The sequence below is a fragment of the Sciurus carolinensis genome, chromosome 7, assembly GCF_902686445.1.
Source record: "Sciurus carolinensis chromosome 7, mSciCar1.2, whole genome shotgun sequence".
Taxonomy (NCBI): Eukaryota; Metazoa; Chordata; class Mammalia; order Rodentia; family Sciuridae; genus Sciurus; species Sciurus carolinensis.
The window spans coordinates 90,707,958-90,721,544 of NC_062219.1; the positions used below are offsets into that span (position 1 = coordinate 90,707,958).

The window sequence follows — 13,587 nt, forward strand, 5'->3', positions numbered from 1 at the left end:
TAGATCTTCTGTGAAGTGTCTGTTCATCTCCTTAGCCCATTTATTGATTGGGTTATTTGTATTTTTGGTGTAAAGTTTTTTGAGTTCTTTATAGATTCTGGTGATTAGTGCTCTATCTGAAGTGTGTATGGCAAAGATATTCTCCCACTCTGTAGGTTCTCTTTTCACATTGCTGATAGTTTCCTTTGCTGAGAGAAACCTATTTAGTTTGAATCTATCCCAGTTATTGATTCTTGCTTTTATTTCTTGTGCTATGGGAGTCCTGTTAAGGAAGTCTGATCCTAAGCCAACATGTAGAAGACTTGAACCTACATTTTCTTCTATAAGATGCAGGGTCTCTGGTCTGATTCCAAGGTCCTTGATCCATTTTGAGTTGAGTTTTGTGTGGGGTGAGAGATAGGGATTTAATTTCATTCTGTTGCATATGGATTTCCAGTTTTCCCAGCACCATTTGTTGAAGAGGCTATCTTTTCTCCATTATATGTTTTTGGCACCTTTGTCTAGTATGAGATAACTGTATTTATGTGGGCTTGTCTCTGTGTCCTCTATTTTATACCATTGGTCTACCTGTCTATTTTGGTGTCAATACCATGCTGGTTTTGTTACTATTGCTCTGTAGTATAGTTGAAGGTCTGGTATTGTGATACCTCCTGCTTTGCTCTTTCTGCTAAGAATTACTTTGGCTATTCTGTGTCTCTTATTCTTCCAAATGAATTTCATGATTGCTTTCTCTATTTCTATGAGGTTTGTCATTGGAATTTTAGTTGTAATTGCATTGAATTTGTATAGCTCTTTTGGTAGTATGAGCATTTTGACAATATTAATTCTGCCTATCCAAGAACATAAGAGATCTTAAGAAGTAAAATATTTTTTAAAACTAAAAGATTTTTAGCTTTCTCTTGCTCTTATTTATTCAGGTAATTCTAAGTTTCTGACCTACACTGCTTTTCTTTTCCCTGAAAAACTTGTTTTAACACTCCTTTTAGGAAGTTTTTGTCTGAAAAGGGCATTGCTTTTTTTTTTTTTTTTTTTTTTTCTCTTTTTCTTTTCACCTTTGAGAAAGAAATTCACTAGATATAGAATTCTAGGCTGGTGGATTTCTTTTTCTTTCAATACTTTAAGTAAATATTTCATTCCACTATGTTCATTTCCATACATCCTTTCCAGAAGTTCAGTACAATTCTTAAAGTGAGGCTCTCTCTCCTTCCGCATCACATTTATTTTCCAACTTTTTTCAAGATTTTTTCTTTGGTTTTCTGCAATTTGAAGGTGATATATGCAGTGTTTGTTTCACTCTTTTTCCAGAAGTCTCTGGGCTTCTGGATCTGTATTTTGATGTTTGTCATTAATTTTGGGAAATTCTCAGTCATTCTTATCTCAGATATATCTTGCACTTCCCTCTTTCTTTTCCTTCTGGTATTCTAATTAAACATATGACATCCCTTTTGAAATTGTCCTATAGGATATGAATGTTGTATTGTTATTTTTCCTTTTGTAAGTCTTTGCATTTCAATTCTTGACATTTCTAGTGAGATTTCTTCCAATATACTGATTCTTTCCACCACTGAATTTAATCTACTGATGAGCTCACCAAAGGGATACTTCATTTCTGTTAGAGTGGTTTTGATTTTTAGTGTTTCCTTTTGATTCTTTTAAAATCAGCATCTCTCTGCTATGCCTGTTGTCTGTTCTTGCATGTTATCCACTTTTTCTAGTAGAATACTTAAAATATTAGCCATGGTGATTTTCAACTTCTTATGTGATAATTCATAATTCTGTTTTGTATCTGAGTTTGATTCAAATACTTTCTTATATCATCCAATTCTTTATTTCATTTTAGATTTCCTTTATCTCCCAGTTTCTTTCACAATTTTTCTCTTTGGTATTCTGCAGTTTGGATATGATATACTCAAGGTGTGTTTCATTTTTCTTGCTATTCACTGGAGTTTCTGGATGTGAAGTTTAATCTACCACATCCTTTTAGCATGTTCTGTAATTTCTTATTGAATGCCTAACATGATCTATCAGGTAATAGAAACTGAAGTATATAAGCTTTCACTATAAATAAGGTTTTATGTTTATCTGGTTATGAGTTGAGCTCTGTTAAAAGAGTTGTAGCTATATAAGTGCCAGAGGCCTCAGTGTCTTCTGTTGTCCTTGTTTTTGTCCCTGTTTATCACATTTTCCTAAGAATTCTTCTAAGTAGAGTGTTTCTTGTAGTTCCTTTGGTTGTAATCCACTGTTATTATGCTGGCACTCTATGCTGTAGTGTAGAAAGAGAGAGGTGCTACAATGCTTTGACTACATTATCTTTCAGTAGTCCAGTGTCCCTGGACTATGACCCTTATTACTGTTTGTTAGTCCTTTTCCCTCCCCTTTGGTGAGACAGTAAGACAAAAGGTGGCTGAGTTAGATAATTGACCTTCCCCTGCATAGAATAGGAATTTGTTAATGTCTTCTCCCTTGGAGAGTAGCCCTTTGGAATGGAGGAAGCTCTGGACATGTTTCAAAATGGTTCCTTATTTTTCTTCCCTCTGTTGGAAACATGAGGGGATTTTTCAAATCTTCATTTTGAGAACCTGATGGGATTCCTGGAAACAAGGCTCATGAAAATGTGAGACTCTCTTGAAAGTTAACCCCTGAGAATTCCCAGTCTCAAGCTAGTCTACCCTGGCTTCCAGCAGTTCATCTAAATACCCTGTCAGTGTTTGCACCAATTACATCTCCAGGAGTTCCCACCCCAGTAAGCTGATCTCATCTGAGATAGTCACCTGTCTGGAGGTTTCAGGATGGGACTTTACCTGGTGACTTCAGTTCTCTGATAGATTAAAATATATATTTATATATTTATATATTTGCACTTACTTTCAATTTGCTCAACATTTTTTCTTGTTGTTAGGGCAGGATGGCTATTTCCAGTGAAGTTCTTTGCATGTGGGAGCTAAACCTGGAAGTTCAACATCTTTTTTTTAAATGGGTAAAATATTACAAAACTTTGAATTTCCTTTCATCTTATGATTGGTATAAAATTTTTCAGAGTTTCTGAGTCAAGACGATTTTAAGATAAATAAAACTGGGCATACTAAAAACTGAAGTAGCCAAATATTAATTACTCAAGGACTAATTTGACTTATGTATGCTCTATACCTATGCCTTCTCATTTTCCCCTCCAAATATCTCTGATTTGAAGCAATCTTATGGAGTCAAAGTGGTTGAGAATGGGGGACAAAGGAAGAAAAACATCTAAGACTTTTTTTCCATTAGCAGCAGTTTAGGTAAGATGTGAGGAAGGTAGCTGAAGTTAATGGATAAAATGAAGTGTTGAGATTGTGGAAATGAGTTATCTGTGCCATCAAAGGTCTCCATTATTAAACCTAATTGAGTAGGCTATGTAGAAAATCAGAGTGGAGTAAGTATGGTGGATGCTCTTAAGAAAAGGACCCTGCAAAGTGTGAGATTCATTCTCTTCACCTTGTGAAAAGTTCTCTTCATTCAGAGTGGCTTGTGGAGTTTTCAAAGCCTTTATGTCATATTCATCATCAGAGAAGGCTTATCCTATTCAAGATTTGACAGTCTTGTGAAGACCCACTTCTGTGACAATTTGCTTCTGCTAAAGGAGAAGGGTTATACATTTGTATCCAGAATGTCAACTGTCAGTTTCTATGAGATGTATCATCTAGTTCTTAAAAGTCTTTTTTTTTCTGCAAATTACCAGGTGATGATATCCTTGGAGCTTATTTTCCTTCTGAATAGTATAGTATAAGCTAATTTGGAAAGCAAATAAAATGCTTCCACAAACATTAATGCTTACTTGGCAAAGCATACCTCTGTGGCTTAAATTGACAAGAAAATATTCAGAACAATTATTTTTTTCCATAACAATTTCTCTGTGTTAGCCGTCTATTGCTGCTTTAAAAAAACATACTCCAAAATAAAAGATAACAAAATCTTTTATCATCTCTCATGCTTTCTGTAATTCAGGGATTTGGAAAGGGTTCAGCCAGGCAGTTCTCTATGACTTTTTGTGCAGTTGCAATCATATGTTAGCAGAGACTGCAATCATCTCAAATCTTGTCTGGGGCATGAGGATCTTCTGTAAGGGGCTCAGTGATATGGCTGGCAATTTGATGCGGGCTGTTGGTCAGGGATCTTATCTCCTTCCACCTGGGTCTCTCTATTGGGTAGGTTTATAAATGTTCTCATGGCATATCAGCTGGCTTTCTTTATAGTAAGCAACCAAGAAACCCTAAGAGCCCAGGTTGAATTTGTGGCATCCTCTATAACCTAGCCTTGAAATTTTCACTGTCACTCCCTCTATATTCTATTGGGTAATAGTTCAGGCCTGATTCAATGCAGGAGAGTTCAAAGCAAAGGCATAACCAGCAGGAGGCATAGGTCATCAAGCCACCTTGGAGACTGGCTATCACTGGAAATGGAAAGATCCATTTCTTATTTTTGGAGGTATGTAACAATATATATATCATTTTTAAAATTAATTTCACCCCACAATTGTTCCTTCGAAGTAAACCTACCTCTATTATTCACTGTTTCTTATAGTTCTAAAATTATTTCCTCTTCATGCAGTTGCAATTGCCTAACTGGTTAAATTCATTTTTTATTTCTTTGACATTAGTTTTTAAAAATGTAATTAACAAAACACTTCTCTGTAAAGGCAATATGAAAAGCTGATCTGAATTGTCTTCTGAAATCCTGTTCTGTCTCTGTAAGTGCAGTATTTCTAGGGGGTATTCTGTGTGCAATGTTTCAAGGTCAAATATAGTTGTGATATTCTGTGTTTAACAAAGTTAACATGTTGTGTTTTGTTTTGTTTGTTATATACTCTCACAGCATTAGCCTTTTATATGCAATATTTACTGAAGATACCCAAAAGGGGATAAAATATGCAACACTTTCCAAAGTTATTGATCATGGAACACTGTGTCCTCAGGACATTTTGCATTGGTGAGTCTTGATACATACTTTAGAAAGTGCTGAATATTTTATTTCACCCACATCTTCTATCTGTGTAAACTTTAGTTTTTCCAATGGTACTTAGGTGAGAGCCCATGACTTCCTGAGACATATTTCTTATTACTCCAGTCATTATATATATATATTTAAAATCCAAATCTGATCCTGTCATTCAACTGCATATGACCTTCAAATAATCTTTCCACTTTTCTTAGGATAAATAAAAATATAAATCCCCTTAATAAGACGTTGCAGGGTCTGATTCCTTCACGGTTTGCCCTTTACCCTCCCTCTGCAGGAACCACATTGATCTCTCAGTGTCTCCTAGTTACCACGATCCTCCTACCATGAGGACTATTGTTTGCTATATCTTCTGCCTAGACCCACTTACCTCCCCTCTGCATGTAATTAGTTCAGATCCAAATTCAAGTGTTACAGTTTTCCTCACTAATCTAAGTTAAAGCCCCCTATTATTAGTGTGTTCTACCCTTTGAAGTGTTATACTTACACTACTTGCAATTTTGTATTCATTTGTATTGTTATTTGATTGCAACCAGTTTGTCATGTTAAATTATAGGCTGCATGAGGACAAAGATAGTTATTATTTTTTTAACACATATTAGATGTTTCATAAGTACCTTGCAAATAAGTGCTGACCAACTTCAGGAATTCCCTTTCCTCTCTGTTATCATCACCATGCTGACTCTGGTTTTTATAATTTCTTCTTTAAGTTGCTGTTATCATCTCCTAGTATATTTCCTTCATTCCAGTTTATGTACTGATCTAGTTCCTATTGAACTCTACAGCCAGACTCTTCTGAAACTATATTCCATGTTATTCTTATATCTAAAGGTTTTAAATGGTGTTCCACCATTCAGAGCTTGATTTACAAACCCAAATGCCTTCAGATGAGGTGAAAATGGGGGACATTTTCTGCAGTTAAAGCCCACAGACCACCTCATTTAAAATATATTTACATATGATATATAAATCCCGAATGTTGTACTCAGCCCACATTTAGACCTGTATTCAACTTGAATTTCCTGTTCAAATTTGTAAAACTGCCATACCAATTAGAATTTTGGTAAAACATGATTTATCTGCTTACTATCTTCTGAACAGCTAATGATTTTTGTTTTACTTGGAGGCACCTAAGTCTCTGGTCTTCACATTCTCAGCACCTATTTTCCCAGACCTACAATCTCCAGATCCTTCCAAAGCCAGAAGTGTTTCTTGTATCACAAATACTGCCCCAGCTGGGAGTGTTCTTGGTATTCTAGCTCCTGTATTTCCAATTACTTCTAAGATACTAGAGCATAATGTTATGTTTTATGTGTTTATGATTTACAACAAAATCATTACCATTATATTTGTGTCTTACTATTCAAAATATTCATCTTTCTTAGTACATGCATAATAAGTACTTGTCAATTGCCTTCTTTAACAATCTTATTGACAAAAGATGGAAGATAGACAATAGCTCCTTGAAGCATTGCTTGTTAGATTGAAGTCAGTCTTGAGATTAAGCACTTATTCTATTTGGAGGATCTCTTCTTCAATGAGGCCATCAAAGTCATCTTCTTCAATTCCCACCATCATAAATACCAATAAGTAATCATTCTATTAAACATTTTTAGGACACCATAAAAATCATAAAATAAAAACATTTAGGAAGAAAGTACAGCAAAAAGATCTCCCATTCTACCTTGCAAATGGCAATTGAGAAATTAATTTTGGTATTTTCGCTGGTCTCAGGAAAAAGGGTGTTTGAAATAATTTGGAGTTTGAGTGTTGTGAATAATGATAGTCTAGAGTGTGTGGGAAATATTGGACAGAGCAGTAACCTATTTCCACAGAAAGCACCACAAAACCCTGGAAATGATCTAGTGGTGAAACATTTTTGAGCTGTGTTGGCAGTTCCCTGGGTGATTGAATGGGATCCGAGAGTACTGGTGTGGTAGTGTGGAAGAAACGCAGCTGTAGCAGAAAGCAATATTGAGTCAGTATTTTGAAGTTACTGTTGGATCCTGAAATTATTGAACTATAAAACCTGCCATGAGGAAATGGATAAAATACAAAATGGGCTGCTCACTTTCACTTGCTCTGCTCTTCTTTTACCTTGTTTTGAACATTCACAAACTTTCAGTTTAAAGCAGAATCTGAATTATCTTATGAATACACAGATACCAGGTTCTTAGAGTTTGTCAATGGTTGTGCATGTGGCATTGAACCAATATATCATTGTCAATCTCTTTGTTACACATCCTGTTATCAATACAAATGTTCTGCACTGGAGAAAGTTCTTTAAAATGTGTGAGATTGTGAAATGGAAATTTTATATGTCATTTTTGTGAATGGTGACAGTTAAACTAGTATATATGTTTGTGTTTATAAATGAACTTGAAAGTCTGGCATTCTGCTTGTGTATCTCACAAACTTCTGTTATATTATTCAGATTACCATGTATAATTGATAAATAGGTTAGTGTACATGGAATGATCTGATTTGTTATCTGAAAGAAATCCAGATATTTTACTTTATTAAGTTTTTTAAATCAATGTCACAGTTGTCTGGAATCTAAAAGTCTCTTTCCTTAACAGGTATGCATTAAAAATAATAAAGTAAAGCTTATGATTTATTGCTAGCAATATATGTATACTATTTTATTGATTTTTCTATCAATAAAATGAAGCCTCTCAGTGTTCTCACATTCATTATGGTTATTTTCCACATCCTTGTCTCCTCACTAAACTCTGGTTGTTAATTCGCTTCTGTGCATTTCAACCATATTGGCTGACTCAGCACCATTCTATTCTCCTTCCTGGTGGCCTCCCTATATTATAGAAGCTGGCCAACTACAAATTACATATTAATGCTGCCTTGTAGCTGGAGTCCTATATGTATTTAAATTTCTATGTGTATTTAGACAATATAACCACAGAAAATTTGGAGGCAGAAGTGAGAAAGTGAGAGGAAGATGACTTCACAAGGTAAAAAGGAGGACTCCTGGCAGCAAGTTTGAGAAAAGTAACGAAATTCATGTGCTAGAGTTGAACAAATGAGGGAGTGTCTCAAAGAAAATAATAAGCAAATACACCCTGCAGGTCCTTATAAGTGGGAAGCCACTGGGAGATTTTGAAGAGAGGGACATCATCTGACTTAAATTTTAAAGGGAATGTTTTGACTGATTTGTTGAAGAGACTTTAATGTGGCAAGGGTGGAAACAAAGTTAGGATATCATCACAATAATTCAGAAATGAGTTGTGATGACTTTAACTCAGTGTTTGCAATGGAGATGGTGAGTATGGTTAGATCCAGGATGCATTTAAAGATAGTCCTGTTTTTCTGGATTGCATGTTGCAGATTGAGACCTGAGTCTTCCACTGGAGAAACAGAATTGAGAAGTGTATCAAAGAAGAGATGTGCTCACCCATGTCCAATACTGCTCTGGTTGAGGAGCATGAGAATAGAGACGTGATAACTGGCAATGTGGATGACACAGATTACTTAGTTAAGAGCAGTTTTTAAAATGTTGAACAGAAAAGACATATTGGATTAAGTTGAAGAGAGGATGATTAGGAGGGCAATTGGAGATAGTGTAGACAATGCTTTCAAGGGCTTCTGCTCTAGGAAAATGTGATATTGTGATTTAAAATAAGATATATATTTTTTATTCTTCATTCTTGGTTCCTGCCACAGAAGTCTCAACATCTTGGAATTTCTTGTGATAGGTAAATCTTCTGTTATAGTGAAGTGACTTGTGGGTTCTGGTTGGGGGGCTGGTCTACCATGATTAGAAGATTGGAACTTTCAGCCTGACCATGCCACCTTCAAGGAATGGAAGAGAAGCTGGAGACTGAGTTAGTAATTGATCATGCCTGCATGATGAAGCTTCCATAGAAATTCCTGAATTGTAGTTCTGAGAGTGTCCAGACTGCTGAACTCACAAAAATTAGTTCATGGAGATGGTACCCTAGGAAAGAGCATGTAAACACCACATTCCTTCTCCCATGCCTTATGCTACACGTATTTTCCAACTATTTGTTCCTAAGATATATCCTTTGTAATGGACTGATAATCTAGTAAGTAAACTGTAAGCAATGGGACCTACTGCTTGCATTGGTGTCTGAGGTAGTAGGCAGTCTGGTGCAGGTGAACCCTTAATCTATGTGATCTGACACTATCTCCAAGTACATAGTGTCAGAAATGAGTTAAATTGTAGGACACCCAGTCAATGTAGGCATTTGAATTGATTTGATGGGTAAGAAAAATAAGCACAAAAACCCACACATCAGGTATCAGAGGTGAAGTGTACAGAGTGTTGAGAGTATGTAGAAGTGTTTTGTTTTGTTTTTATCTTAATATAGAAAATAGTGCAATAGAAAACTACCTGTGAGCAGATAAGAAGAGAAATAAAAGATTTTTTAATATGTAAAAAAATAACATTATTATATTAATAAACTAGTAGAAAAACTATTTGATAATCTAGGAGAGACAAAAGAGACTTGTTAGAATTATGTCTTTGAGTAGGAAAGAAAGGAATTCAAAGCCCATGTGGATGGGTTAGTTTAGATGGGTATGGAGATTATTCATCTCTAGTAGCAAGCAAGAAGGCAGAACATGTGAGTGTAGATGTAGGTAGGGATATGGACATTTTCTTCTAATTACTTTGATTTTATAAGTAAAATAAGAGTTAAGACTAACAACTGAAAGTGACTTTGGCATGAATAATGGATCATTTAATGAACAATAAGGCAAGTGGTAACATTGCTGCTTTCAGGCTTCCACCATTGCCTGGGCATGAACAGATGAAGTGTAGCAGGAACATGGGTAGAGATAATTGAGTCTACATTCTGCTAGGAAGATACTAGGTATCAGGGCTCCATTATAAAAGTTGGATTCTGGTTAAGCATTGATTACAATAGTGAATACAACCCAGAAAACATCAAAAAATCAAGGCAAGGACATGAGCAAGAACTGAACAAAGAGGGAAGACTCCACTTGTTTTGTATGGGATGCAGAGAACCCATTCCAACTATAGGTGGGTCCCATCAGAAACACAAGTTTTGATTTTACTTCTAAAATTCTGCTCAAGTGAGGATGGGAGAGATAGAAGGGATGAACTGATGCATAGAAACCTTTTGTTGCTTGGGCTTGAGATTGTTGGGATAAACAGAAAATTAGAGGATTCAGCTTATTTTAGTTCTATTTACAAAATGACAATGGTGTAATTCTATCAATTATGTTAATATTTTCTCTATACAAGCAAGAAAATTTTAGCAAAGCAAATATCTGAATAATGGGTTTGTTCCAACATGGTTTCTGACATCTCAACATAAGACTGTAATTTTTAAGTGAAGTAGATAGTGAAACTTTGTGATATTGTGTTCTTTTCAACTAATTCAAATGTTTGTGTACATTGTAACATGCTATTCCAAAAGGTAGATAGCATTATATTATATGAGAAAGCTGCATGGGAGAGGTGTGAAATATCTGAGATCACAAAGACACAAGTGGCAAATTCAGAATCCAATTCTGATTTTGATTCAATGAACTTATCAAATTGCTGTGTGTCACACAACCTATAGTGTGTTTTGTTTTGATATTCTTATTGCCTGCACTGTTTTCTTTAAACAACAACACAATATTACCTTAGTTAATTCTGGCTGCTACAACAAAATACCCTAGACAGGATGGCATTCAATCAACAAAAAGTTATTTTACTCAGCTTTGGAGGTTGGAGGTCTGAGGTCATGGTGCCAAATGATGAAGGTCTGGTGCAGGTTGCACACTGTAGACTTCTTATATCCTTTCGTGATGGGAAAAGAGTGGGAGGAGAACTCTCTGGCGTCTCTTGTATAAGGATACTAATGCTATTCATGAAGATTCTGGCCTTATGACCTAATTACTTCCCAAAATTTCCACCTCCTAATACCATTACCTTGGAGATTCAGATTTCAGTATATGAATTTGGGGTGAGGGGACACATACACTAGTCCATGACAATGACTATTCCAAGAAAGTTTTCATCAGTAAAGGAGATATTTTTTTCTTTAACTAAATAATGCAAAATAATACCTTTATTTTATTACATGCAGTGATATATTCCCACTAATTTTACTAATAAGTTATTTCAACTGAAATCTACAAATACTTTCACATGGATGGGCTATAACTACTTCTTCAGAATTCTAATACCTTTTTTAAAAAATATCATCTTCTGAAAGAGTCTTCTATACATTGAAAACTATTTTCAACTTGATTGCCAATGAAGAAAGGTGTTGGTGTTATTGGTAGTAAGGAAATTCATACTGTGAATTCATGTTCTGCCATTTCTCCAATGAATACTCTATTTTTGACTACAGACTAGTGTGCATGCATAACAGAAAAATAAGAGGTGGTAAGAAAATTGTGCCTCTTTTGCACCTGCATTCATCTTGTAGGCAGGTGTTTATAGCTGCTTTAAATGAGTGTTTGGATAATATGGTGCACTTTTTCATCCCTATGCCACAGCAAGTAATCAGACTCCAGGAAAAGATCTGTGCTTAAAAAAATCTGTCGATAAGTTGACAAAGTTGGTCTCTATAAAGTTCTAATGGGTTTGACTGTTTAAATGCTTGCTTGGAGACCATTATGAAGACAAAACTTCTAACAATGCCAGTGGCAGTACAGGCAAAAGCTTCAATTATTTACTGTACTAGGATTTTAGGATCAATATTCCTTTAATATATACAGTTTGGAGCCAAGATGGGACTTTATATCTCAGTATTTCACTCTGCTATCTAGAAAAGGTTGTTTTAAAAGAACAAAACGTGACTATTTAGAAATTCCATCATGATATGTGAAACTTGGCATAGGTGATAATAAAACACATTTATTAAAGGCTTTTGTTAGGAAACATGGGTCAGAAACTGGTATATGTGTTGTGTTCTATTTATTGAATTCTCTGATTTTTCTTTGCCTAACCTTGTTGCTTTTCCGAAACCTGAGTGGCTTCTTAATACAGTAATGCTGGTACCAATGGGCATAGTTTCTGTAATAAGGAGCAATGCAGAGAAAATCTCAAAGGAAATTTCAGAAACCCTTATTTAAAAACCAAGTTTCAGTTCAAAACCTATACAAACTAGAACTGAATGACCCTTTCATTCCATTGCTAAAGAAGATGATTTTTATTGCTTAAAACAGTGTACTCCCTTTAGCATCATATACACTAAAATTAGAATAATATGGCAAAGATTAGCATGGCTCCTGCACAAGGATGATATACAAATTTTTGAAGCATTCCATATTTTTATCAGACCTCCAAAAAAATGTACTTCTGAAACTCCCCCATTTTTGTACCTTATTCCTTTAATTTTTATACTAATTTTATAATAGTTTTAGTCATTGTTTTATTTTATTTTATTTTTTAGTTGTCAATGGACCTTTATTTTACTTATATATGTGGTGCTGAGAATTGAATCCAGTGCATCACACATGCTGGGCAAGTGCTCTACCACTGAGCTATAACCTCAGCCTTCAGTTTCTTTTTTAAGTGAAGAGTAGTTTCATATACTTAACAAAATAAAATAATATTAAATGTGTTTTCATCCCCTGTAAATAATGATTTCATTCTTTTTCTTCTGTTATCCTTCCATTATTTCTTTATGTAAATGCAATCAAGTAATATGGATGACTATTTCTTCCTCTCAAGACAGTAAGTTTCATTGCTATAACCTCAGTATCCTGTTATACAGTATGCACCTGATACTTGTGGTTCAAGTTTATAAATATTGATAAAAAAAATAAGTAACTATTCAAGTAACAACTAACAAGGGAACACACACCACCTGGTTTCACTGGGAATGGATTGTTTTTTGAGGAGGATGGAAGCCCCAGACCGCTTAGAGATGCTGAACACATATTACCAGAAAAATAAAAACATGTTTCCATATGATTACCTCTTGCTATTAGTTGAATTACTTTAATACTACCCAGGCAAAAAGAAACTAGAGAATATGAAAGTTTACCACCTTCATTTTGTGTAAGTGAAGACATGGACATAACACCAATAGTGGAAATGTCCAACTCTCTAAATGCAATAAAACTACCGTTTATGTGAAAAGATGCACTAATTAAAGGGACAGGCCAAATCAGAGATGGTGATCCCTGTGAAACTGAGTTCCTGAAGGAAAATGATAAAATTAAAAAAAAAAAAAAAAAAAAAAAACTTCTATCTCAACAAGATTCAAGGTAAACTTCCATTTATATAAACAGAAGAATTAAAAATTAGGAAAGATTTGTTTCAGGTGATTAATGATTACTGAATTTAATACAAACCATGTAGTTATTGAACATCAGATTAGATATGACAGGAAACTGAGTCAGTGAATTGAAAATCAGTTCAAGAAATTACCAGAGAACAGAGAGGAAGCAAATTAAGGAGTTATTTCAAGGTATATGGCATAAAAAACAAGGATAATAGAGCCAAAATCAAATATAGATATAATAAGGACGATGTAAAACTGTTCTTAAGTGTACGTAACGATCATCAACTGCATGCTTAGAACTCTGCTTTCCTTGTCCCCCTCCCAGAAATGCTATTTCTGCGTATCTAGAAATGGACTTAGGTGTATC

The 13,587-nt window shown here is 34.9% G+C and overlaps 1 non-coding gene across 1 annotated transcript; it reads left to right on the forward strand.

Annotated features, from left to right (window-relative positions):
• Positions 1–12,157: 12,157 nt before the first annotated feature.
• LOC124989885 (U6 spliceosomal RNA) lies at positions 12,158–12,264 on the forward strand. Its single transcript, XR_007109692.1, has one exon. It is a non-coding gene; the product is annotated as a U6 spliceosomal RNA (small nuclear RNA).
• The last annotated feature ends 1,323 nt before the right edge of the window (positions 12,265–13,587 follow it).